Here is a 22,919-nt window from a genome sequence, read left to right on the forward strand (position 1 = left end):
GTGTTGAACACCTGAAACAGGCCAGGGTTGAGGAGTGTTGAACACCTGAAACAGGTCAGGGTTGAGGAGGGTTTGTTCTGTATTATTTTACATGGGGGGAAAAAACACTATTGTGTAAAACATGTAAGAGATGTTTACTATGAATGTGGACAACGTGGTCCTCTGTAGCTCAGCTGGTAGAGCACGGCGCTTGTAACGCCAAGGTAGTGGGTTCGATCCCCGGGACCACCCATACACAAAATAATGTATGCAGGCATGACTGTAAGTGGCTTTGGATAAAAGCGTCTGCTAAATGGCATATTATTATTATTATTATTATTACTATATTATTACAAACCTTTTTATACTCCATCATTGTGCCAAGGTAAGGTAGGGGTTTGGGTCCAGGGATCCCCATCTTAGTGAATACACCATAGGGCCAGTATCCATACCTATACACACACACACACACATTAACTAGTAATATATTGTAGAGAAGTATTTACAAAAAATAAAAACATATCTTTAACTCTGCATTGTTGGAAAATGACCCCTAAGTAAGCATTTCACTGTTAGTCTCCACCGGTTAACTACCATGCATGTGGCATATAACATTTGATTTGATGTAAAACAATTTCATTTGAAGTCCTTACACCACTATGAGGGTGATGAGGAGGGCCAGGAGTGTCCAGGTCTCAGCAGAGAAGTAGGGCAGAAAACTCATCTTTCCTCCGGTTCGGCTCCCTGCTGCTTCTAAAAACAAAGGTCCCGTTTTCTCTCAGGCTCGGTTCGAGTTCACTTGTCCAATGGTCTGACAGGTTTTGAGTTGTTTTTTCTGTCCGGTTCTAGTGTGGATCGACTACCGACTGTTGCTCTTCTCGGTATTCTGCTTGGGACAGTACAACTTGCGCGTGATTGTTGTATCCCGTCGGAAAAGCACCTGTGTGAAGCTAGCCACAATAAGGATTAGCCACAATGGAATTTGCAGTTCGCCTTCAGAATAAGAGTCCCATATTGAAACTGATGCAAACGGATACAAATAGTGGAATAATGCCATATTTGGACTAGGTAAAGCTGAACAAGGTTGGAATGTTGTTATATTAATTTAACAAAAGACAATAAGTAGTTAATTTGACACACCCAAAAATAATAGTTAAAGTCTCACTGTGGCTGTATTAGACTTCAGAATTGCATTGGGGCAAACTTCTATTGCACTGTTACAGTGTTACCTCTGGATCTTGGGTCCATGAAACGTGAAGAATTTACACTAATATTAGCGTCGTAGCTCTTCCTGCAGGACTTTAGCAATGTTCCAACATCTAGTGTAAAGCCTTCCCAGAAGAGTGGAGGTTGTTATAGCAGCAAAGGGAGGAACAACTCCATATTAATGCCCATGATTTTGGAGTGAGATGTTTGATCGACGAGCGGGTGTCCACATACTTATGTCATGTTTGCAATGGGTTCACTCTAGCTAGTTAGCTTGCTCGTATCTTGCTAATTTAGCTAACAAACTAAATAAAAACACACTCTCAACTCTCACACACAAAGGGCCCTGCAACGTGAAGGGTTGTCGGTAGTGAAAAAGGGAAGCATCATCTAAGATGTGATTCCAACTAAATATAAGCTAAAATATCTTCAGATTCAAAATTAGATTTTTTTCATAATTTTGTATTTCCTAAAGGTAAACACTAAACAGAGTATGCCCTTGTAAGGGAGAGGGTTAATACTCGGTTCCAGGAACCGACAACAAGTGCTTGACATATGGCATTGGTTCCGGGCCAGATTGAGAAATGTTTTTTAATTTGATCTGACCACTTGTTTGGTCGCTGCTATCCCCGACTGTTTGTTTTGTATTGCGAAATGAAGGTGAACTGTTCTCTGTGTGAAGGAGGTGAACTTCATGACCAAAGATTCTCTGCACTGTGTTTATAAATGCGGGAAGTACAAGAGAGCTGGAAAGTGTGGAGAGTGGATCAGTAGTTTGTAATGGGACCAGGCGAGCTACCAGGGCTGTGTATTTACATCCAACGGCCACACGGCGGCAGTATTGGGTTCGGAAAAGAAAATGTGTGGATGACCAAGTCAAAACACAACAATTAGGCCTAGCTGAGTGAAATTAGAAATATTTCTTGATAAATAACATCAATCAACCAATATATATATATATTGACTGTTCTCATGATTATGTGTTTGTGTCTTATGTTTTGATTTATGAAGGTTAATAAATACACAGACGACCTCGTTCTTTAGTGGAATGATTTTTATTGATTTGTGATTATTAAAGTTTAAAACAAAGCAGCTGCAGCGATCATTTCAACAGACGGTAAAGATTCTATTTTGGAAAGACTGCACAGCAGAACACCCAGAGGAACAAAATGAGAGTAGAGTTCTAGAGAACACCAGTTAGAGTTCTAAATTCTAGGAGAATCCTAGCCTCCAGCCAGTAGTGTGCAGGATCCACACATGACATCTGCCATGGATTGAATACCCCTGGTGTCTGACTTTAACAAGACATGTACCCCTAATGCATCCATAGTATTACTATCTTTCTTTTATCTGGTGAAAATGTGTTTCTGAGCCCTAATCAAACTGAGACCAGGATTCAATACCAGCGCTTTGTCAGCTATGCACCATTTAAAGGTCATTTCCAGTTGAGCCGACAAATGCTACATTTATCATGAATGCAGTCTTATTGTCATATTATATTCAGAAACCTATTGAATATAGCAGGGTTAGGGTAAGGACTGAATATTCAATGATAGATTGATAGATAGATAGATACTTAACAAAAAGGTTTCATGAGCTGAAAAAAAAGATCCCAGAAATGTTCCATACGCACAAAAAGCTTATTTCTCTCAAATGTTTTGCACAAATTGGTTTACATCCCTGTTAGTGAGCATTTTATCCTTTGTCAAGATAGTCCATCCACCTGACAGGTGTGGCATATCAAGAAGCTGATTAAACAGCATGATCATTACACAGGTGCACCTTGTGCTGGGGACAATAAAAGGCCACTCTAAAATGTGCAGTTTTGTCACACAACGCAATGCCACCTCTGCCCAGTCATGTGAAATCAATAGATTAGGGCCTAATGAATTTATTTCCATTGATTGATTTCCTTATATGAACTGCAACACAGCAACAGTTTTGAAATTGTTGCATGTTGCGTTTCTATTTTAGTTCAGTATAGATAGATAGTGTGACAGGTAGGTAGGTAGGTAGTGATAGATAGATAGTGTGATAGATAGATGGTGTGATAGACAGATAGACTCATATGTTAGACAGATAGATAGATAGATAGATAGATGGTAGGGTTGGGTTGGGTTGGGTACTCCTGCATTTGGTCATGTGTTTGGACTCTTCAGAGAGGTGGTGGTGGTGTTGCTAGGGGTGTTGCTACGGGGCGCCAGCCTCAGTTTGATTGGTCGTTTAGGCATCAGCAGAAACTGGCTGTCCATCTCCAACAGGATCTATAGAGAATAACAGAACAGAACATAACCCTGGTTGTCCATCTCCAACAGGATCTATGGAGAATAACATGACAGAACATAACCCTGGTTGTCCATCTCCAACAGGATCTATAGAGAATAACAGAACATAACAGAACCCTGGTTGTCCATCTCCAACAGGATCTATAGAGAATAACAGAACAGAACATAACCCTGGTTGTCCATCTCCAACAGGATCTATAGAGAATAACAGAACAGAACATAACCCTGGTTGTCCATCTCCAACAGGATCTATGGAGAATAACAGAACAGAACATAACCCTGGTTGTTCATCTCCAACAGGATCTATAGAGAATAACAGAACAGAACAGAACCCTGGTTGTCCATCTCCAACAGGATCTATAGAGAATAACAGAACAGAACATAACCCTGGATATCCATCTCCAACAGGATCTATAGAGAATAACAGAACAGAACATAACCCAGGTTGTCCATCTCCAACAGGATCTATAGAGAATAACAGAACAGAACAGAACATAACCCTGGTTGTCCATCTCCAACAGGATCTATAGAGAATAACAGAACAGAACCCTGGTTGTCCATCTCCAACAGGATCTATAGAGAATAACAGAACAGAACATAACCCTGGTTGTCCATCTCCAACAGGATCTATAGAGAATAACAGAACAGAACATAACCCTGGTTGTCCATCTCCAACAGGATCTATAGAGAATAACAGAACAGAACAGAACCCTGGTTGTACATCTCCAACAGGATCTATAGAGAATAACAGAACAGAACATAACCTTGGTTGTCCATCTCCAACAGGATCTATAGAGAATAACAGAACAGAATATAACCCTGGTTGTCCATCTCCAACAGGATCTATAGAGAATAACAGAACAGAACAGAACATAACCCTGGTTGTCCATCTCCAACAGGATCTATAGAGAATAACAGAACAGAACAGAACATAACCCTGGTTGTCTATCTCCAACAGGATCTATAGAGAATAACAGAACAGAAAATAACCCAGGTTGTCCATCTCCAACAGGATCTATAGAGAATAACATGACAGAACATAACCCTGGTCGTCCATCTCCAACAGGATCTATAGAGAATAACAGAACAGAACAGAACCCTGGTTGTCCATCTCCAACAGGATCTATAGAGAATAACAGAACAGAACATAACCCTGGTTGTCCATCTCCAACAGGATCTATAGAGAATAACAGAACAGAACATAACCCTGGTTGTCCATCTCCAACAGGATCTATAGAGAATAACAGAACAGAACAGAACCCTGGTTGTCCATCTCCAACGGGATCTATAGAGAATAACAGAACAGAACATAACATAACCCTGGTTGTCCATCTCCAACAGGATCTATAGAGAATAACAGAACATAACATAACCCTGGTTGTCCATCTCCAACAGGATCTATAGAGAATAACATGACAGAACAACTGAGCATATGGATGTTGGAGATGGACAATGTGTGCATGCGTGCTATGTGTGTGTGTGTGTGTGATTAGATTAACCATTACACACTAACCTAACCACTGATCTAGGACCAGATTCCCCTGACCCAGTACTAACCTAAACCATTACACACTAACCTAATCACTGATCTAGGACCAGATTCCCCTGATCCAGTCCTAACCTGAACCATTAGACAGTAACATAACCACTGATCTAAGAATAGTCCTGACCTGAACCATTAGACAGTAACCTAACCACAGATCTAGAGCGCCCCCCAGTGTCTTTATGTGTGAAGTGTCAACATAGCGTTGAATAGAGGACTAGGGAGAATCTCAATTGCATTTCCTTGATTCCTCGCATTCTTTCTCATCCAATGGGTTTTGAGGAGGAGGCGGGGATAGAGAATGCGAGGAATCAAGGAAAGACAATTGAGATTCTTCCTTATTACATTTACATTTTAGTCACAGGTGGTGACCATGTTAAAACAGGTGGTGACCATGTTAAAACAGGTGGTGACCATGTTAAAACAGGAGGTGACCATGTATAAAAAACAGGTCCATGTTAAAACAGGTGGTGACCATGTTAAAACAGGTGGTGACCATGTTAAAACAGGTGGTGACCATGTTAAAACAGGTGGTGACCATGCCAAAACAGGTCCATGTTAAAACAGGTGGTGACATGTTAAAACAGGAGGTAACCATGTTAAAACAGGTGGTGACCATGCCAAAACACGTCCATGTTAAAACAGGTGGTGACCATGTTGAAACAGGTGGTGACCATGCAAAAACAGGTCCATGTTAAAACAGGTGGTGACATGTTAAAACAGGAGGTAACCATGTTAAAACAGGTGGTGACCATGCCAAAACACGTCCATGTTAAAACAGGTGGTGACCATGTTAAAACAGGTGGTGACCATGTTAAAAAAGGTGGTGACCATTTTAAAACAGGTGGTGACCATGCCAAAACAGGTCCATGTTAAAACAGGTGGTGACCATGTTAAAACAGGTGGTGACCATGCTAAAACAGGTGGTGACCATTTTAAAACAGGTGGTGCCATGTTAAAACAGGTCCATGTTAAAACAGTTGGTGACCATGTTCAAATAGGTTCACTTTAAAACAGGCGGTGACCATGTTAAAACAGGTCCATGATAAAACAGGTGGTGACCATGTTAAAACAGGTGGTGACCATGTTAAAACAGGTGGTAACCATGTTAAAACAGGTGGTGACCATGCCAAAACAGGTCCATGTTAAAACAGGTGGTGACCATGTTAAAACAGGTGGTGAAAATGTTAAAACAGGTCCATGCAAAAATGGGTGGTGACCATGTTAAAACAGGTGGTGACCATGTTAAAACAGGTCCATGCAAAAATAGGTGGTGACCATGTTAAAACAGGTGGTGAACATGTTAAAACAGGTGGTGACCATGTTAAAACAGGTGGTGACCATGTTAAAACAGGTGGTGACCATGTTAAAACAGGTGGTGACCATGCCAAAACAGGTCCATGTTAAAACAGGTGGTGACATGTTAAAACAGGAGGTAACCATGTTAAAACAGGTGGTGACCATGCCAAAACACGTCCATGTTAAAACAGGTGGTGACCATGTTGAAACAGGTGGTGACCATGCAAAAACAGGTCCATGTTAAAACAGGTGGTGACATGTTAAAACAGGAGGTAACCATGTTAAAACAAGTGGTGACCATGCCAAAACACGTCCATGTTAAAACAGGTGGTGACCATGTTAAAACAGGTGGTGACCATGTTAAAAAAGGTGGTGACCATTTTAAAACAGGTGGTGACCATGCCAAAACAGGTCCATGTTAAAACAGGTGGTGACCATGTTAAAACAGGTGGTGACCATGCTAAAACAGGTGGTGACCATTTTAAAACAGGTGGTGCCATGTTAAAACAGGTCCATGTTAAAACAGTTGGTGACCATGTTCAAATAGGTTCACTTTAAAACAGGCGGTGACCATGTTAAAACAGGTCCATGATAAAACAGGTGGTGACCATGTTAAAACAGGTGGTGACCATGTTAAAACAGGTGGTAACCATGTTAAAACAGGTGGTGACCATGCCAAAACAGGTCCATGTTAAAACAGGTGGTGACCATGTTAAAACAGGTGGTGACCATGTTAAAACAGGTCCATGCAAAAATGGGTGGTGACCATGTTAAAACAGGTGGTGACCATGTTAAAACAGGTCCATGCAAAAATAGGTGGTGACCATGTTAAAACAGGTGGTGAACATGTTAAAACAGGTGGTGACCATGTTAAAACAGGTGGTGACCATGCTAAAACAGGTGGTGACCATTTTAAAACAGGTGGTGACCATGCTGAAACAGGTCCATGTTAAAATAGGTGGTGACCATGTTAAAACAGGTCCATGTTAAAATAGGTGGTGACCATTTTAAAACAGGTGGTGACCATGTTAAAACAGGTGGTGAGCATTTTAAAATAGGTGGTGACCATGTTAAAACAGGTGGTGACCATGCTAAAACAGGTGGTGACCATTTTAAAACAGGTGGTGACCATGCTGAAACAGGTCCATGTTAAAATAGGTGGTGACCATGTTAAAACAGGTCCATGTTAAAATAGGTGGTGACCATTTTAAAACAGGTGGTGACCATGTTAAAACAGGTGGTGAGCATTTTAAAATAGGTGGTGACCATGTTAAAACAGGTGGTGACCATGCTAAAACAGGTGGTGACCATTTTAAAACAGGTGGTGACCATGCTGAAACAGGTCCATGTTAAAATAGGTGGTGACCATGTTAAAACAGGTCCATGTTAAAATAGGTGGTGACCATGTTTTTTTTTTTTTTTTTTTTTTTTTTTAGTCATTTAGCAGACGCTCTTATCCAGAGCGACTTACAGGAGCAATTAGGGTTAAGTGCCTTGCTCAAGGGCACATCGACAGATTTTTCACCTAGTTGGCTCGGGGATTAGAACCAGCGACCTTTCGGTTACTGGCACAACGCTCTTACCCACTAAGCTACCTGCCGCCCCATGTTAAAACAGGTCCATGCTAAAACAGGTGGTGACTATTTTAAAACAGGTGTTGACCATGTTAAAACTGGTTCACGTTAAAACAGGCAGTGACCATGTTAAAACAGGTGATGGCCATGTTAAAACAGGTGGTGAACATGTTAAAACAGGTGGTAACAATGTTAAAACAGGTGGTGACCATGCCAAAACAGGTCCATGTTAAAACAGGTGGTGGCCATGTTAAAACAGGTGGTGACCATGTTAAAACAGGTGGTGACCATGCTAAAACAGGTGGTGACCATTTTAAAACAGGTGGTGACCATGCTGAAACAGGTCCATGTTAAAATAGGTGGTGACCATGTTAAAACAGGTCCATGTTAAAATAGGTGGTGACCATTTTAAAACAGGTGGTGACCATGTTAAAACAGGTGGTGACCATTTTAAAATAGGTGGTGACCATGTTAAAACAGGTGGTGACCATGTTAAAACAGGTGGTGACCATTTTAAAACAGGTGGTGACCATGCTGAAACAGGTCCATGTTAAAATAGGTGGTGACCATGTTAAAACAGGTCCATGTTAAAATAGGTGGTGACTATGTTAAAACAGGTCCATGCTAAAACAGGTGGTGACCATTTTAAAACAGGTGTTGACCATGTTAAAACTGGTTCACATTAAAACAGGCAGTGACCATGTTAAAACAGGTGGTGACCATGCCAAAACAGGTCAATGTTAAAACAGGTGGTGGCCATGTTAAAACAGGTGGTGACCATATTAAAACAGGTGGTGACCATGCTAAAACAGGTGGTGACCATTTTAAAACAGGTGGTGACCATGCTGATACAGGTCCATGTTAAAATAGGTGGTGACCATGTTAAAACAGGTCCATGTTGAAATAGGTGGTGACCATGTTAAAACAGGTCCATGCTAAAACAGTTGGTGACCATTTTAAAACAGGTGTTGACCATGTTAAAACTGGTTCATGTTAAAACAGGCAGAGACCATGTTAAAACAGGTCCTTGTTAAAACAGGTGGTGACCATTTTAAAACAGGTCCATGTTAAAACAGGTGGTGACCATGTTAAAACAGGTCCATGCTAAAACAGGTGGTGACCATGTTAAAACAGGTCCATGTTAAAACAGGTGGTGACCATGCTAAAACAGGTCCATGTTAAAACTGGTGGTGAACATGTTAAAACAGGTCCATGTTAAAACAGGTGGTGACCATGCTAAAACAGGTGGTGACCATGTTAAAACAGGTGGTGACCATGTTAAAACAGGTGGTGACCATGTTAAAACAGGTCCATGTTAAAACAGGTGGTGACCATGCTAAAACAGGTCCATGTTAAAACAGGTGGTGACCATGTTAAAACAGGTAGTGACCATGTTAGAACAGGTAGTGACCATGCTAAAACAGGTCCATGTTAAAACAGGTGGTTACCATGTTAAAACAGGTCCATGTTAAAACAGGTGCTGACCATGTTAAAACAAGTGCTGCGGTAAGTGCAGCCTCTATCCAACTCTATGAATGATACTGATATTTGATGATGTCATATTCCATCTGCTCAGGTGAGCATCTCACCTCGGTCTCGTCGCAGACGGAGAATGTGAAACTCTGGAGGATCTCGACCATGGCCAGTTTGATCATGATCAGGGCGAAACGCATCCCGATACAGTTCCTGGGCCCCGCCCCGAACGGCATGTACGTGTACGGGTCAATAGACTCCTTGTTCTCCTTACTGAACCTGGACAGGGAGAGGGCAGACACATTACACATTGGATTGGAGTTGATTTGTGGTTGTGGTTCAGACACATTACACATTGTATTGTAGTTGATTTGTGGTTGTGGTTCAGTCACATTACACATTGTATTGTAGTTGATTTGTGGTTGTGGTTCAGTCACATTGTATTGTAGTTGATTTGTGGTTGTGGTTCAGACACATTACACATTGTATTGTAGTTGATTTGTGGTTGTGGTTCAGTCACATTACACATTGTATTGTAGTTGATTTGTGGTTGTGGTTCAGACACAACACATTGCACTGCAGTATAATGATGCACTGTAGTTGTGGTTACATTGCAGCAGTGTGTTTATCCTTGTGTTGTGGTTGTGTTGTGGTTGTGTTGTGGTTGTATTGTGGTTGTGCTATGGTTGTGATATGGTTGTATTGTGGTTGTGCTATGGTTGTGATATGGTTGTATTGTGGTTGTGCTGTGGTTGTATTGTGGTTGTGCTGTGGTTACGATGCGGTCCAGTACCTCTCTGGTTTGAACTCCTCAGGGTCGGACCAGATCTCTGGGTCGCGGTGGAGGGTCCACGTGGGAACCATGACAACGCAGTCTTTGGGGATGACGATGCCGTTGATCTCCACCGTCTTCTGGGCGACCCTCTCCAGTCGGGGGGAGACTGGGTACAGTCTCAGAGACTCGTTCAACACACTGTCCAGATAGTCCATCTGCATCAGAGCTTCGTACTGGATAGGAGCCTGAACCGGGGTTACACATACATCAGTACCTCACCACATCTGGCACCGGGGTTACACACACGTCAGTACCTCACCACATCTGGCACCGGGGTTACCTTGTTGGGGAACACAGTATCTATTTCCTCCTGCAGTTTGGTCATGACATGTGGGTTGGTAGCCAGGTTATAGGCCAGGAAACTCAGAGTACTGCTGCTGGTCTCGTAGCCGGCAAAGATAAAGATCATGGCCTGAGACAAGATCTCATGATCGGTCAGTCCTGTGTGTGGGGGGGGGGGGGGAGAGAATTGTTTACAGGTGTGTGTTTGTAACAGTAGTTAACAGGTGTGTGTTTGTAACAGTAGTTTCCAGGTGTGTGTTTGTAACAGTAGTTTCCAGGTGTGTGTTTGTAACAGTAGTTTCCAGGTGTGTGTTTGTAACAGTAGTTTCCAGGTGAGTGTTTGTAACAGTAGTTAACAGGTGTGTGTTTGTAACAGTAGTTTCCAGGTGTGTGTTTGTAACAGTAGTTTCCAGGTGTGTGTTCGGCAGGTACCTTTAGTCTGTTCCTCTCCTGTCTTTGTGTCGCTGCCTTTCTGAGAGTCGATCATCAGCTGTAAGAAATCCACCCGACTCTGGAAGCAGAAATAAATGATGTAAAAATCCATCCAATCACAACCAACACAAACAGATTCTACTGGATCTGGTCCAATCACAACCAACACAACCAGATTCTACTGGCTCTGGTTCAATCACAACCAACACAAACTGTCACGACTTCCTCCGAGGCTGCCTCCCCTCCTTGTTCGGGCAGGCTTCGGCGTTCGTCGTCACCGGAGTACTAGCTGCCACCGATCTATGTTTCTGTGTTACACTAGTCCTGTCTTTATTATTCACACCTGTTACCCATTATGCTTATTTATTTCCCTTTAATGACCTCTGTTTTCCCTCCTGGGTTTGTGCGTGATTGTCCATTGTTTTACGTCGTTTTGGTGAGCTGTTGTACTGCTCTTCCCTGCGTGGAGGGTTTGTTATGGTTTACTTTTGTTTTAGTAAATCAATTTCTCAGTTCTGTGTCCTGCGCCTGATTCCGTTTCACCACTTCACCCAGACGTTGACAGAATCACGCACATCTATGGAGTCAGCAGGCACGTCCGATCCCAGCGCCTCGGTGGAGGAACGCATCCAGCAGCAACTCGACCGTGCTGCAGACTCTAGGTCTTGCTGTGGATCGAGTGGTGAACACCATGGATCGATGGGAGAGAGGTGGTTTCCCTACACTTCCTCCTCCTCTGATTTCTTCCCCATCAAAGACCATCAAACCCTAGATCCAGTGGAATTTGGCTCTCGCTCCCGATGGGACAGCTGCCGGGTGTAAGGGTTTCCTGCTCCAGGTGGAGCTCTACCTGGCAACCATCCACCCGGCTCCCTCGGGATACGAGAGCGTGTCCGCCCTCATCTCCTGTCTGTAGGGCAGAGCGGTGGGATGGGCCAACGCGGAGTGGGGTGGAAAAGATGCTGAGTCCGTACGTTACGAGGATTTTTACCCGCCGTTTTCCGGGCAGTATTTCGATCATCCGCCGGATGGGGAGAGCAGCAGGGGAGCGTATGTTTCACCTCAGACAGGGAAGGAGGAGCGCACAGGACTTCGCCCTGGATTTCAGGACACTGGCAGCCAGCGCGGGATGGAATAAGAGGGCCCTGATTGACCCACTACCGATGCAGTCTACGGGAGGACGCTCGTAGGGAGCTGGCCTGCAGGGACACGAATCTAAACCTGGACCAGCTGGTAGATTTATCGATCCGGCTGGATAACCTGTTGGCCACCCGCGGACATCCGGATCAGGGTCCGTCCAGTCCATCCCCCAGCACTTCCGACTCCACTCCTATGGAGCTTGGAGGTGCTGATGTGGAGAGACTCTGCAAGGGGGTGGTCTCCTGCACCAACTGTGGCTGCAGAGGACACACTGCGGGCCGTTGCAGGAGAGAGCAGCAGGCAGGGACCTGGTGGGCCATCCCAGGTGAGTAGGCACCCAACTCACCCAGAGCTCCCTGTTGCTCACATGATGGTCAATGTAAATTTCCCTGGGTTTTCCCCACATTCGCAGTATAAGGCGCTCGTAGATTCCGGTGCAGCTGGGAATTTTATGGATAGGCTGGTTGCGCATAAATTAGGGATTCCTATATTGCCTGTAGATGTGCCCTTCCCCATACGTGCCCTAGATAGTCGCCATGTAGGGTCGGGTATGATTAGGGAGGTCACAGTTCCACTCCGTATGGAGACGCAGGGGGGTCATGAGGAAAAAATGTGTCTCTTCCTTATTGATTCTCCTGTGTTTCCCGTGGTGCTGGGGCTTCCCTGGCTAGCCACCCATGACCCCAGGATTTCATGGCAACAGAGGGCTCTTAGGGGATTGTCACCTCAGTGCTCGGGAAGGTGTGTAGGTGTTTCCGTAGGGGCAACTACGGTGGAGAGTCCAAACCATGTCTCCACAATGCACATTCTCTCAGAATATGCCGATTTGGCTCTCGCCTTCTGTAAGAAGAAGGCGACTCAATTACCACCCCATCGACGAGGGGATTGTGCGATAGATCTCCGGGAGGGTGCTGCACTTCCCAGGAGTCACGTGTATCCTCTGTCACAGGAGGAGACGGTGGCTATGGAGAAATATGTCACCGAATCTCTGGGACAGGGATACAGTCGGCCCTCCACTTCCCCTGCCTCCTCAAGTTTATTTTTTGTGAAGAAGAAGGATGGAGGTTTACGCCCGTGCATTGACTATCGAGGTCTAAATCAGATAACCGTAAAATACAGCTATCCTCTACCTCTCATAGCTAGTATGACAGAGTCATTGCATGGGGCGCACTTCTTCACAAAATTGGACCTCAGGAGCGCGTACAATCTGGTCCGTATCCGGGAGGGGGACGAGTGGAAGACGGCATTTAGTACCACCTCTGGTCACTATGAGTACCTCGTCATGCCGTACGGGTTGATGAATGCTCCCTCAGTCTTTCAATCCTTTGTCGATGAGATTATCAGGGACCTGCACGGACAGGGTGTAGTGGTGTATATAGATTATATTCTCATATACTCCGCTACACGCATGTGTCCCTGGTGTGCAAGGTGCTTGGTAGACTGTTGGAGCATGACCTGTACGTTAAGACTGAGAAATGTTTGTTCTTCAAACAGTCCGTCTCTTTCTTAGGATACCGCCTGTCAGAGTCAGGGGTCGAGATGGAGTGTGACCACATTTCAGCCGTGCGTAATTGGCCGACTCCTACCACGGTAAAGGAGGTGCAGCGATTTTTGGGGTTTGCCAACTGCTACCGGAGATTTATCCGGGGCTTTGGCCAGGTAGCAGCTCCCATAACCTCTTTACTGAAGGGCGGACCGGTGCACCTGCAGTGGTCAGCTGAGGCGGAAGGGCTTTTGGTCAGCTGAAGGTGCTGTTCACCTTGGCTCACGTGCTGGCTCATCCGGATCCTTCCTTGCAATTCACAGTCAAGGTGGACGCGTCCGAGGCTGGGATAGGAGCTGTATTGTCTCATCGCTCGGGTACGCCTCCCAAACTCCGCCCCTGTGCTTTATTTTTGAAGAAGCTCAGCCCGGCGGAGCAAAACTATGATGTGGTGGACCGGGAGCTGTTAGCTGTTGTGAAAGCTCTTAAGGTGTGGAGACATTGGCTTGAGCGGGGCAAAACACCCTTTTCTCATTTTGACTGACCACCGCAATCTGGAGTACATACGGGCAGCGAGGAGACTGAACCCTCGTCAGGCAAGGTGGGCCATGTTTTTCACGCGTTTTGTGTTCACCCTATCGTACAGACCAGGTTTCCAGAATGCTAAGGCAGACACTCTGTCCCGGCTGTATGACTCAGTGGAGCGGACGAGGGAGCCCACTCCCATACTTCCGGCTTCTTGTCTGGTGGCACCTGTGGTATGGGAGGTTGACGCGGACATCGAGCGGGCGTTACACACGGAGCCCACTCCTCCCCCAGTGTCCAGTGGGTCGTGTGTACGTTCCGTCTGAGGTTCGCGATTGTTTGATTTATTGGGCTCATACGTCACCCTCTTCTGGCCATCCTGGCATCGGTCGGACAGTGCGCTGTCTTAGTGGGAAGTGCTGGTGGCCTACCTTAGCTCAGGACGTGAGGGTTTATGTTTCTTCCTTTTCGGTGTGCGCCCAGTGCAAGGCACCTAGACACCTGCCCAGAGGGAAATTACAACCTCTCCCCGTTCCACAACGGCTGTGGTCACACCTATCGGTGGACTTTGATACGGATCTTCCTCCGTCACAAGGTAACACCACGATCCTGGTTGTTGTGGATCGGTTTTCTAAGACCTGTTGTCTCATTCCTTTGCCCGGTTTCCCTACTGCCCTACAGACCGCGGAGGCCCTGTTTACACACGTCTTCCGGCACTACGGGGTACCTGAGGATATAGTGTCTGATCGGGGTCCCCAGTTTACATCAAGGGTCTGGAAGGCGTTCATGGACCATCTGGGGGTCTCGGTCAGCCTGACCTCAGGGTTTCACCCTGAGAGTAATGGGCAGGTGGAGAGAGCAAACGTTGACAAACATAGGTTTCCTAAACATAATATATACTGAACAAAGATATAAATGCAACATGTAAAGTGTTGTTCCCATGTTTCATGAGCTGAAATAAAAGATCCCAGAAATGTTCCATACTCACAAAAAGCTGATTTCTCAAAAGTTGTGTACACAATATTGTTTACATCCTTGTTAGTGAGCATTTCTCCTTTGCCAATATAATCCATCCACATGACAGGTGTGGCATATCAAGAAGCTGATTAAACAGCATGATCATTACACAGGTGCACCTTGTGCTGTGGACAATAAAAGGCCACTCTAAAATGTGCAGTTTTGTCACACAATACCACAGATGTTTTACGTTTTGAGGGAGCGTGCAATTGGCATGCAGGAATTGTCACGATCGTTGATGAAAGGGACGGACCAAGGCACAGCGTGATATGCGTACATGTTTATTTTAATGAATAAACAACCGACAAAACAATAAACAAACGAAACGTGAAGTCCAAGGTAGAACACAAAACATACCTACACGGAACAAGATCCCACAACACACTAGTGCCAATAGGCTGCCTAAGTATGGTCCCCAATCAGAGACAACGAGCGACAGCTGCCTCTGATTGGGAACCACACCGGCCAACATAGAAATACAAATCCTAGAATATACGACATAGACAATCACCACATAGAAAATACACACCCTGACTCAACAAATAAGAGTCCCCAGAGTCAGGGCGTGACAGTACCCCCCCTCCACCAGAGCTGTTGCCAGAGAATTGAATGTTAATTTCTCTACCATAAACCGCCTCCAACGTTGTTTTAGAGACATTGACAATGCGTCCAACTGGCCTTACAACCGCAGACCACGTGTAACCACACCAGCCCAGGATCTCCACCTGCGGGATCGTCTGAGACCAGCCACCCGGACAGCTGATTAAACTGAGGAGTATTTATTTCTGTAATAAAGCCCTTTTGTGAGGAAAAACTCGTTCTCATTGGCTGGGCCTGGCTCCCCAGTGGGTGGGCCTATGCCCTCCCAGGCCAACCCATAGCTGCGCCCCTGCCCAGTCATGTGAAATCCATAGATTAGGGCCTAATCTATTTATTTCAATTGACTGATTTCCTTATATGAACTGTAACTCAGTAAAATCGTTGACATTTTTGCATGTTGCGTTTATATTTTTGTTCAATATATAAATTCAGAATATTTCAATACAAATATAAAACGTTTACAGTTGTGTTCCCAGTGCCGCGTCCAGATTTGATCTTAGCCAGCGAAGCGTAAAAGAAGTCTGTCACCGGAGTCGGGAAGAAAGAAAACTTCATCTTCTCCAAGATAGGACCCGTGAAGGGGAACAACGCTGGAGAAGGAGGGGAGAGGAAAAGAGAAACCTTTCATAAAAAGTTACATCACTTTATGTGATTAAAAAGTACAACTTTGCTTCCGTGTGTGTGTGTGTGTGTGTGTGTGTGTGTATGTGTGTGTGTGTGTGTGTGTGTGTGTGTGTGGTCTCACCGATTAGGAGGAACAGTGGGTTTAACATGTCAAACTTGAGCATCTTCTTGACGTTGGAGACGAAGGGGTCTGAAGGGTTGTTCAGAGAGTCAATGTCCACACTGAAGGCTGTGCTGGTGACCACGTCCATACTGTAGGGCCCAAAGAACCTGCAACACAACCACAATTACACAACTACTGACCACAACCACACAACTACTGACCACAACTACTGACCACATCCACACAACTACTGACCACAACCACACAACTACTGACCACAACTACTGACCACATCCACACAACATCTGACCACAACTACTGACCACAACTACACAACTACTGGCCACACAACTGCTGACCACAACGACTGACCACAACTACTGACCACAACTACTGACCACAACTACTGACCACACAACTACTAACCACACAACTATTAACCACACAACTACAGATCACACAACTACTAACCAAAACTACTGACCACATCCACACAACTACTGACCACAACTACTGACCACAACTACTGGCCACAACTACTGGCCACAACTACTGGCCACACAACTACTGACCACAACTACTGGCCACAAAACTACTGACCACAACGACTGACCACAACTACTGACCACACAACTACTGACCACAACTACTGACCACAGCTACTGGCCACACAACTGCTGACCACAACTACTGACCACAACTACTGGCCACACAACTACTGACCACATCCACACAACTACTGACCACAACTACTGGCCACACAACTACTGACCACAACTACTGGCCACAAAACTACTGACCACAACGACTGACCACAACTACTGACCACAACTACTGACCACACAACTACTAACCACACAACTATTAACCACACAACTACAGATCACACAACTACTAACCAAAACTACTGACCACACAACGACTGACCAAAACTACTGACCACACAACTACTGACCACAACTACTGACCACAACTACTGACCACAACTACTGACCACAACTACTGACCACACAACTACTGACCACAACGACTGACCACAACTATTGACCACAACTACTGACCACAACTACTGACCACAACTACTGACCACACAACTACTAACCATACAACTACAGACCAAACAACTACTAACCAAAACTACTGACCACACAACTACTGACCAAAACTACTGACCACACAACTACTGACCACAAATAGTTACCACACAACTACTGACCACAACTACTGACCACAACTACTGACCACAACTACTGGCCACACAACTACTGACCACAACGACTGACCACAAATACTGACCACACAACTACTGACCACACAACTACTGACCACACAACTGCTGACCTCACAACTACTAACATTTACATTTTACATTTTAGTCATTTAGCAGACGCTCTTATCCAGAGCGACTTACAGGAGCAATTAGGGTTAAGTGCCTTGCTCAAGGGCACATTTACGTCATTTAGCAGACGCTCTTATCCAGAGCGACTACAAATTGGTGCATTCACCCTATAGCCAGTGGGATAACCACTTTACAAATTTTTGGGGAGGGGGGGGGGGGGGTAGAAGGATTACTTAAAGAGGTGGGGTTTCAAATGTCTCCGGAAGGTGGTGAGTGACTCCGCCGTCCTGGCGTCGTGAGGGAGCTTGTTCCACCATTGGAGTGCCAGAGCAGCGAACAGTTTTGACTGGGCTGAGCGGGAGCTATGCTTCCGCAGAGGAAGGGGAGCCAGCAGGCCAGAGGTGGATGAACGCAATGCCCTCGTTTGGGTGTAGGGACTGATCAGAGCCCGAAGGTACGGAGGTGCCGTTCCCCTCACTGCTCCATAGGCAAGCACCATGGTCTTGTAACGGATGCGAGCCTCAACTGGAAGCCAGTGGAGTGTGCGGAGGAGGGGGGTGACGTGAGAGAACTTGGGAAGGTTGAACACCAGACGGGCTGCGGCATTCTGGATGAGTTGTAGGGGTTTAATGGCACAGGCAGGGAGCCCAACCAACAGCGAGTTGCAGTAATCCAGACGGGAGATGACAAGTGCCTGGATTAGGACCTGTGCCGCTTCCTGTGTAAGGCAGGGTCGTACTCTCCGAATGTTGTAGAGCATGAACCTGCAGGATCGGGTCACCGCCTTGATGTTAGCGGAGAACGACAGGGTGTTGTCCAGGGTCACGCCAAGGCTCTTCGCACTCTGGGAGGAGGACACAACGGAGTTGTCAACCGTGATGGCGAGATCATGGAACGGGCAGTCCTTCCCCGGGAGGAAGAGCAGCTCCGTCTTGCCAGGGTTCAGCTTGAGGTGGTGATCCGTCATCCATACTGATATGTCGGCCAGACATGCAGAGATGCGATTCGCCACCTGGTTATCAGAAGGGGGAAAGGAGAAGATTAGTTGTGTATCGTCAGCGTAGCAATGATAGGAGAGGCCATGTGAGAATATGACAGAGCCAAGTGACTTGGTGTATAGGGAGAAAAGGAGAGGGCCTAGAACTGAGCCCTGGGGGACACCAGTGGTGAGAGCACGTGGTGCGGAGACAGCTTCTCGCCACGCCACTTGGTAGGAGCGACCGGTCAGGTAGGACGCAATCCAGGAGTGAGCCGCGCCGGAGATGCCCAGCTCGGAGAGGGTGGAGAGGAGGATCTGATGGTTCACTGTATCAAAGGCAGCAGACAGGTCTAGAAGGACAAGAGCAGAGGAGAGAGAGTTAGCTTTAGCAGTGCGGAGAGCCTCCGTGACACAGAGAAGAGCAGTCTCAGTTGAATGACCAGTCCTGAAACCTGACTGGTTTGGATCAAGAAGGTCATTCTGAGAGAGATAGCAAGAGAGTTGGCTAAAGACGGCACGCTCAATAGTTTTGGATAGAAAAGAAAGAAGGGATACTGGTCTGTAGTTGTTGACATCAGTGGGATCGAGTGTTGGTTTTTTGAGAAGGGGTGCAACTCTCGCTCTCTTGAAGACGGAAGGGATATGGCCAGCGGTCAAGGATGAGTTGATCAGCGAGGTGAGGTAGGGGAGAAGGTCACCGGAGATGGTCTGGAGAAGAGAGGAGGGGATGGGGTCAAGCGGGCAGGTTGTTGGGCGGCCTGCAGTCACTAGTCGCAAGATTTTATCTGGAGAGAGAGGGGAGAAAGAAGTCAAAGCATAGGGTAGGGCAGTGTGAGCAGGACCAGCAGTGTCATTAGACTTAACAAACGAGGATCGGATGTCGTCAACCTTCTTTTCAAAGTGGTTGACGAAGTCATCCACAGAGAGGGAGGAGGGGTGGGGGGGGAGGATTCAGCAGTGAGGAGAATGTGGCAAAGAGCTTCCTAGGGTTAGAGGCAGATGCTTGGAATTTAGAGTGGTAGAAAGTGGCCTTAGCAGCAGAAACAGATGAAGAAAATGTAGAGAGGAGGGAGTGAAAAGATGCCAGGTCGGCAGGGAGTTTAGTTTTCTTCCATTTCCGCTCAGCTGCCCGGAGCTCTGTTCTGTGAGCTCGCAATGAGTCATCAAGCCACGGAGCTGGAGGGGAGGACCGAGCCGGCCGGGAGGATAGGGGACACAGGGAGTCAAAGGATGCAGAAAGGGAGGAGAGGAGGGTTGAGGAGGCAGAATCAGGAGATTGGAGGGAGAAGGATTGAGCAGAGGGAAGAGATGATAGGATGGAAGAGGAGAGAGTAGTGGGAGAGAGAGAGCGAAGGTTGCGGCGGCGCGTTACCATCTGTGTAGGGGCAGAGTGAGTAGTGTTGGAGGAGAGCGAGAGAGAAAAGGATACAAAGTAGTGGTCGGAGACATGGAGGGGAGTTGCAGTGAGGTTAGTAGAAGAGCAACATCTAGTAAAGATGAAGTCAAGCGTATTGCCTGCCTTGTGAGTGGGGGGGGATGGTGAGAGGGTGAGGTCAAAAGAGGAGAGGAGTGGAAAGAAGGAGGCAGAGAGAAATGAGTCAAATGTAGACATAGGGAGGTTGAAATCCCCCAAAACTGTGAAGGGTGAGCCATCCTCAGGAAAGGAACTTATCAAGGCGTCAAGCTCATTGATGAACTCTCCAAGGGAACCTGGAGGGCGATAGATGACAAGGATATTAAGCTTAAATGGGCTAGTGACTGTGACAGCGTGGAATTCAAATGAGGAGATAGACAGATGGGTTAGGGGAAAAATTGAGAATGACCACTTGGGAGAGATGAGGATTCCTGTGCCACCACCCCTCTGACCAGATGCTCTCGGGGTATGCGAGAACACATGGTCAGACGAGGAGAGAGCAGTAGGAGTAGCAGTGTTTTCAGTGGTAATCCATGTTTCCGTCAGCGCCAGGAAGTCGAGGGACTGGAGGGTAGCATAGGCTGGGATGAAGTCAGCCTTGTTGGCGGCAGAACGGCAGTTCCAGAGGCTGCCTGAGACCTGGAACTCCAGGTGTGTGGTGCGTGCAGTGACCACCAGGTTAGAGAGGCAGCAGCCACGCGGTGTGAGGCGTTTGTGTAGCCTGTGCGGAGAGGAGAGAACAGGGATAGGCAGAGGCATAGTTGACAGGCTGCAGCAGATGGCTACAATAATGCAGAGGAGATCGGAATGAAATGAACTAAACATCTGGGAAAGGAGAGAGCAGGCCTCCCTCACCAAAAAAAATAATAATAATATAACTCTCCCAACTTCCACCTCAGAAACTATAATTGTTTCACTGAACCACCCGAATAAAACTCTCCCAACTTCCACTTAGAAATTAGAATTGTTGTAAACTACAGCAGACTGTTATCAGTAGCTGTAATTAAGTACAGCAGCTACCAACCACCTAACGTTAATGCCTCGGATGAGGTTAGAAAAACAGCTGAATGGTAGCAGCTAGCTGGCTCAATCACAGGTACTCTTAAGCATGAAATAACATTGGAAACAACTAACCACAGTTGCTAAAAGTTACCAGTAACTACCCGCTAGCTAGCTAGCTAGCTTTGTTGGTCCAAGTAGTGGGTAAGCTAGCCTCGTGCTTCGCCGGGGGCTGCCGAATACAACTACAACTACTGACCAAAACTACTGACCAAACAACTACTGACCACAACGACTGACCAAAACCACACAACTACTGACCACAAAGGGTCTGAAGGGTTGTTCAGAGAGTCAATGTCCACACTGAAGGCTGTGCTGGTGACCACGTCCATACTGTAGGGCCCAAAGAACCTGCAACACAACCACAATTACACAACGACTGACCACAACTACTGACCACATCCACACAACTACTGACCACAACTACTGACCACAACTACTGACCACAACTACTGACCACAACTACTGACCACAACTACTGACTACAACCATACAACTACTGACCACAACTACTGACCACAACTACTGACCACAACTACTGACCACAACCACACACCTACTGACCACAACTACTGACCACAACTACTGACCACAACCACACAACTACTGACCACAACTACTGACCACAACTACTGACCACAACCACTGACCACACAACCACTGACCACACAACTACTGACCACACAACTACTGACCACACAACTACTGACCACAACTACTGACCACAACCACACAACTACTGACCACAACTACTGACCACAACTACTGACCACAACTACTGACCACAACCATACAGGTATAGCCCCCCAAAAAATAAAAGTGTCTGTTAAGTGTCATATTATATACAGTGCCTTCAGAAAGTATTCACACCTTTTGACTTTTTCCATATTTTCTTGTTTTACAGCCTGACTTTAAAATGGATAACATTTAGATTTTGTGTCACTGGCCTTCCACACAAAGTGATGTGTGTCAAAGTTGAATTAATTAAAAATGAAAAGCTGAAATATCTTGAGTCAATAAGTGTTCAACCCCCTTTGTTATGGCAAGCCTAAATAAGCTCAGGAGTAAAAATGTTCTTACCAAGTCACATAATGAGTTGCATGGAGTCACTTGGTCTGCAATGATAGTGTTTAGCATGATTTCTTTATGACTACCTCATCTCTTTACCCCACACATACAATTATCTGTCAGGTCCCTCAGTCGAGCAGTGAATTTCAAACACAGATTAAACCACAAAGACCAGGGAGGTTTTCTAATGCCTCACAAAGAAGGGCACCTATTGGTAGATGGGTATAAAAAAAAGCAGACATTGAATATCCCTTTGAGCATGGTGAAGTTATGAATTACACTTTGGATGGTGTATCAATACACCCAGTCACTACAAAGATACAGGCGTCCTTCCTAACACAGTTGCCGGAGAGGAAGGAAACCGCTCAGGGATTTCACCATGAAGACAATGGTGACTGTAAAACAGTTACAGTTTAATGGCTGTGACAGGAGAAAACTGAGGATGGATCAACAACATTGTAGTTACTCCACAATACTAACCTAAATGACAGAGTGAAAAGAAGGAAGCCTGTACATAATAAAACATATTCCAAAACATGCATCCTGTTTGCAACAAGTTACTAAAGTAATACTGCAAAAAAGTGGCAAAGCAATTAACTTTATGCCCTGAATACAAAGTTTTACGTTTGGGGCAAATCCAACGCAACACATCACTGAGTA

General features: G+C 45.8%; 1 long non-coding RNA gene and 1 pseudogene across 2 annotated transcripts in view; both read right to left on the reverse strand.

The window, feature by feature from the left end:
- Nucleotides 1–314: 314 nt before the first annotated feature.
- LOC311117917 lies at nt 315–1,223 on the reverse strand. The gene is made up of 3 exons (XR_014611735.1): nt 1,209–1,223; nt 633–929; nt 315–431 (listed from the first exon to the last, which is right to left on the reverse strand). It is a non-coding gene; the product is annotated as an uncharacterized lncRNA (long non-coding RNA).
- Nucleotides 1,224–2,206: 983 nt separating this feature from the next.
- LOC311117918 (cytochrome P450 3A27-like) overlaps nt 2,207–22,919 on the reverse strand; it is a 27,120-nt pseudogene continuing 6,407 nt past the window's right edge. The window contains exons 8-14 of the transcript in view: nt 16,419–16,567; nt 16,136–16,263; nt 10,909–10,987; nt 10,475–10,635; nt 10,153–10,379; nt 9,476–9,638; nt 2,207–3,449 (exon numbers count right to left, since the gene is read on the reverse strand). The product of the transcript in view is annotated as a cytochrome P450 3A27-like (transcript). The remainder of the gene's footprint in view (nt 3,450–9,475; nt 9,639–10,152; nt 10,380–10,474; nt 10,636–10,908; nt 10,988–16,135; nt 16,264–16,418; nt 16,568–22,919) is intronic.

This window comes from Coregonus lavaretus (assembly GCF_964263955.1).
Source record: "Coregonus lavaretus genome assembly, contig: HAP1_SCAFFOLD_3684, whole genome shotgun sequence".
NCBI classification, from domain to species: domain Eukaryota; kingdom Metazoa; phylum Chordata; class Actinopteri; order Salmoniformes; family Salmonidae; genus Coregonus; species Coregonus lavaretus.